The 5,826-nt window shown below is 47.2% G+C and overlaps 1 pseudogene; it reads left to right on the forward strand.

Moving 5' to 3' along the window:
• The first annotated feature begins 1,720 nt into the window (after positions 1-1,720).
• LOC116536224 lies at positions 1,721-1,839 on the forward strand (annotated as a pseudogene).
• The last annotated feature ends 3,987 nt before the right edge of the window (positions 1,840-5,826 follow it).

A 5,826-nucleotide genomic window follows, 5' to 3' on the forward strand; every position in this document is an offset into this window, starting at 1 on the left:
AGACTGTGCCTCAATCATCTTTGAATGCTCTTCACAGAGCCCCTTGCTCAGTAGACATTCAGCCAGTATGGAAAGATGGAAAAGTGAAGAGAGAAGTCAGATGGAGATGGGCGATGTCTGAAGTCAAATGTGAAAATGTTCAAACAAGGATATGATAGAAAAATTATTTATTCCAAGGGTACAAATGACGAAGGCTATAATCTAGTGAAGAAAATGTAGATGACACTAGGAAAAAAAAAAAGAAGCAGGTAGAGTTTGGGGACCAGAGGAATGTAGGTTAAGAGAAAGATCATTTCAAAATACAAAAACAGAGTTGAGGAGACAAATTAAAGCTGGTGAACGTAATAGATAGGTTGGGATAGAGAACACCTGGGAGGACGCAAAGTCAGCAGAAACAGCAAAGGAACTTTGAATCCTACAGAAAACATATCATACTGGCCCCGAGCACTTACGTTCCAGATTCAGCTATGAGCCTGTCATAAAGACAGTACCTCCACCTGACAGGTATACATAAGGACTAGTTTACCAAAACCCCACAACTCAAACTGGGGGATGCCACTAGATGCCTCATCCAGGAAGCTTAGTGGGGGAACTTAGGACAAACCTCCTGATACAAGGGATGGTGGGGTTATGAAATGTCATACCCATAACCCCATTGGATATATCCCACTGGGATAGCAACAGCATCAGGTGCACAGTGGTAGGTAAGAAAGAACCTACTATGAACCTAACTACAATTATTTTATTTAGCCCTTGCCCACCAGGTGAGGCAAGGGTCATTATCCCCATTTCACAGATAGGAAGACTGAGGCTCAGTGAGGCTAAGTGAGTTTTAGTTTTAGTGAGTGCTTACCTCATTACCTCTTGCTCTACATGTCCACTCAGGTTGCTTAAGATGACCAATATATGGGAAAGCACCTTGATATTTGCTGAATGGCTTAGAAATAGAAGAAAGTATTCCCACTCAGAACTTGCTAAAGCCAGAGGTGCTCAGTAGTGAAAAGTGGCTGCCTCAAGAAGTAGCATATTTGCCCACCCTCACTGAAAGGCCTCCATAGAGAATCTTCCCTCTGTAAGTGGAGCGGATACCCTCAAAAACCTGCCCTACTGTCACATTTAGTCCTAAACAATTTGCCTTCACCTGGTCCTACATGGCTCCTCATTGCTCCCCTCCTCTTTGTTGAATCTCACTTATTTCTTCCTTCTCTCTCTCCTTAGCTTCCTGGAGCACCTTCTACCCACGCCCACCGCCCATGACAGATTACCGTAATTACTTTAGGACTCAGCTCAGAAGTCCCAGAGAACACCGTGGCTTCTGCCTGTTGTTTCATACCCCCACACTTGCCATCTGCCGCATCTGCCTATTGACGTTTCTCTCTCCCCTATTAGACTGTAGGACTGTGGGAACTGGGGTCATATCTCATAGATGTACCCCTAGTGCCTAGCACAGAGCCCAGCATGCAGGTTGCCTTATAAATTCTATACTGAAAGCACCATTATGGGTTGAACTCTAATAGCCCATCCACTCTCTGATTTCCTTTCTCCCCTCTCAGCTCCACACAGATCTGTTGGTAAAGACACTATCAATGGCAAGCTGCAGACCTTTCCTTGTCTGCCATTCTTTTAGAAAACATCTAGCTTCTACAAAGCCCAACATACAAGATGGTAGCAAAGAGGAGAATCATGGCTGATTCCTGGAGCATCTATAAGATCTGATGGAGTCTACAGCCATACCACCCTGAACGTGCCTGATCTCTTCTGATCTCAGAAGCCAAGCAGGGTTGGGCCTGGTTAGTACTTGGATGGGAGGCCGCCTAGGAATACCGGGTGCCTTAGGCTTATAAAAAATTAAAAAAAAAAAAAAAAAGATCTGATGGACACTGAGATGGGTGAGGACCAGATCCTCTTTTCTTCCTTCAAAGTGGTTATCTCCATGAGGCGGAGTATCTTCAGAACAGCACTGGCTGGGCCCGGCATTCCTCTCTGGGACTTCTCTTCATGTACAGCTCTGAATAGCTTCAATCAAAAACAAAGAAAGTAAAGCAAGTTGGCGAACCCTTCCAAGGGTCCTAGCCAAATAATTAGAAAGGTTGGTCTGGAAAGACTTTGAAAATTCCAACCTTTATATTATTGCGACAGACAAGAAGGATGCAGACTTCTGGGCTGGAGAAGAATATGCTGAAAATTCCACACACGACATACAAGCTGTGGCCTCAGTGTTCCACTTCGGAAAAAGAATCACGAGGACAACCCTGCACTGGTTCCACATCTGTGGGGTAAGGGACGGTTGCTGGGCTGACTTTTGAAGATAGAGAGATGAACTATGAAAGCAGTCCCTGCCTTAGAGGAGTCATAATAATTTTAAAACCAAAAACTTCAAAAGAATTACGTAGGTCAACATCTTGACTTTACGCCCAATATGCTGTTCCAATTTGTTTACTGAAGAGCTATTCATTCTTTAGGGTTTTTCAAATTTTTCACACTGTGGACCACTTCATAAAGGGCAAAAAACAGGTGTCTTATTAGCAGGGTGTAGAAGGGGAAATTACTAGGAAATCAGGGATAAATTCACTTACGATGCTTGTGAATGCTTTCTTCTTTTTAATTAAATACTACAAATGAATTAATCATTCATATTAAAAGCCAGAATGACAAGAAGCCAACCCTAAGATCATCAACTCCATCAGAGTTGGCAAGTATTCATTCCTATTTATCCTTTCAGACTCATCTAAGATTTTGCTTCCTCCAGGAAGTGCCCTTGATCCCCCCCGCCTTATCCAACAGAATGAATTCTTTCTTCCCTGGGCCTTCAGCATGCCACACGACACTATCAGCTCTGTGTGTTCGTTTATATCTGAGTCAAATATTGCACCATGAGCTAACTCTCCAGGAGCAAGGACTGAGTCTTTGTCCCTGTATAAGCCCCAGATTTATCACAATGACCAGCACATGTAGGTGCTTCATGAGTCTGTTGAATCAAATCAACACAAGTCTAGAAGGAGAAAGCCAGTCAGCAGGTTATCAGGTCTCTGAGAAAAACCATTTGAAAGCATTAACCCAAGGCTCAGCATAAATAAATTAATTAATTTGCCTTGGAAAGTCCATCCACCCAAATCTTGAGCCAACTGAAGGGATAAATTGCCGTTCTGCTCTGCCAGACAAAAAGACAGCCAGCCAGCTTTCACCAACCACTCCGAAATCACCCACCTGTGTAAAGTTAAATTCTCACTGAAGGCATGGAAAAATTAACTGAGTCATTCTTGACCAAAATGTGGTTTCCAGTTACCTAAACTTCTCCCACAAAGAGATGACCCATCTTACGAAGTTTCCTAATTCTCTCAGGGGAGTTTAATCGATTGGCTATTGACCAGATACATCATCTAATAAACCTCCCTGCCTGGTCTCAGCCAAGATCTCCCGCCTTCTTCTTGCAGGAGCCTGATTCATGCTCTAGGACACCTGCCAGCAGGGCTCCTGACCTGGTTCCCAGGGAAGGACAGGACAGCCTAAGAGAACAAGATGGAGGCAGGGTGGAGGCACAGCCCGAAGGCCAGCGGGGAGGGAGGCTTCCCCAGAAGACAGATGTACGAACAGCTCTGGGCACACACACTAGCTGTTTACCTGGGATCCTCACACAATGTGTTGCAAGAGTTCTTTCATGGGCAGATTGCAGCCTGCAGATTACTCAGCATCTGAGGGTGAGCCTGAGGGGAAGCCGCAGCCTTCACAAGGAAATCAGCACACACCCAGGTTGCACCTTCTACCCCGGGAACTCGCCTTGGGTCAATTCCTAGGGAGCTGCCAAGAGAACCCAGCGTGAATCTTGGCAGGGAGGCAGTGCTTGCCCAGAGTGCTGCGGAGCTACTGCAGACTCTGGGACCTGCTTCCTGTCCTTTCTCCATTGTCCACTTTTCTGAATTTTCTAGTGTATTCTGGGGTGTGTTCCAAAGGTTTTACAAAGGGAGGATCATAATAGAGTTTTGCAACAGCCTTCTAGTCATCCTCTTGTCTCTTCTACTCTGTCTCCCTCAACACTCCAGAGTGAACTCCCTAGAGAGCTCACCAGAACTTCACACTCATCTGCAGGAACCCTGTCAAGAGCTCCCTGTTTGTCCTGGTCCAAACTCATTAACAGGGCAGACACTGCCCCACCCAACCTTAGTCTCTGCAGATTTATTTCCAAGCTCAAAGAGGGAGACCAAGGAGCAAGTTTAGGGAGTGGTGACTCTCATGGCCTCCATTAGCAGCACCCTCATTCTTGGATGTGCACTGTCAGCTGTTTCCAAATCGTATGCAGAGGACTGTGCAAACACAGCTTCACAGACCCCTCAGTCACGCTCCAGAGCCCCTCCACCTCTATAGTGAGAACCTGGAGGTACCCTGCCATGCCCTTATCACATTTTAGGCTCCACCTTAGAGGCTAACTTGTAGTTTTCCAAATATATCATGCATTTTTTTTTTTTATCCACCAAATAATCTTTCTGGAGCCAGTCACTGGCAATCCCATCAGAAACCACAGTCAGGCTCGGCCTTCCCAGATTCCCCAGAGGGAACGATGTCACTGAACCAGCAACCGTGCCTTTGCCAGCCATTCCCTTCCTGCTCTGCTTCCTACCTGTTGAGCAAGCTCCTACTTCCTCAAGACTCAGCCCAATTGCTGTTTGCTCTGTGAGACCCTTCCTGGCCCTCTCTTGGTGAGATGCCCTCTGGGTTCTCATCACCTCTTGGAGTTGCCTTGGTGGCCTGTTTTGCTATGTGTCTCTCTCCAGGAGAATGTAACCTCCTTGAGGACAGGAATCACACGGTCTCATCTCTGTATCCTGATGGAAGGAGCACAGTGAATATTGGTGGGATGGGATAGCCCCTCTCACAGCCATTGAGATCCCCTTCAAAATGTGGGCCTAATCTGACGCAGCTCTGTCCACCCCTCCTGGCTGCGTCCCAGCCTCCAGACCTCTACAGCCACCACCTCCTGTCCTCCCTGCTTCCCGTTCAATTCCCTAGTCTCTATTGCCCCTACAACGTAAATCCAATCACATCTTCCCAGCTCAAAATCTTCTGCTTAGAGAAACATCCCAATTCCCTACCACAGCCCGCCAGGTCCTAGGTGACGTGGCCCCAGGTAACTCAGGTACCTCCCTTCCTCTTCCCCAACTCTCCATACCTCATGACAGCCACACTGACCTCACTGCTTTGGAAGCCCACCCAAGAGCATTCCCACCCCACACCATTGCCCTGCTCTCTCCTCTGCTGAAACAGTTTCTTCAACACAGTCACCCCTCATTCTTCCCACTGTGCAGCCCCTGTCCCTGTGGTGTTGCTATTTTCATGGCGTTCTCATTACTAGACAGCACAGGCATTGCTAATATGCTTCTTTATTTGCTGTCGCCTGTTGTCCGCACTCTGTGCCCTCAGGGCTCTTAGCGTTTCCCAGGCCATGCATACAGCAGCCATCTCCTGAGTAAGAGGCTCTGGGAGCACCAATTTCCTGCTCCTTGGGGCAGACCCTGAAAGACCCCAGGCTGAGAGAGATAGAAGGTACTACCTTCCCTTTTTCTCCCAGTTCTAATCCGTGTCTGAGTAGAGACATGTGGTCACGGAGCTGCCAGGGCAACAGCTGGGCTGGAGGAGCCTGCACACAGCAAGCCTGGTGCCTGATGAGAGGCTCATTCCTGAGCCCTGTATCAGCTCCCAGCGCTTCTCACAGGGGAGGAGCTGCAAAGCCAGAAAGCATCCTGCCTTAGCTAAATCACACTTCTCAAACCATTTCCTGGCAATTTGTGGGGCTGCTGGAAAGGTGACAGCTATACAGGTTAAACCTTGTCG

Source organism: Sapajus apella, unplaced genomic scaffold (genome assembly GCF_009761245.1).
Source record: "Sapajus apella isolate SASKATOON/1434 unplaced genomic scaffold, GSC_monkey_1.0 scaffold3, whole genome shotgun sequence".
NCBI classification, from domain to species: Eukaryota; Metazoa; Chordata; class Mammalia; order Primates; family Cebidae; genus Sapajus; species Sapajus apella.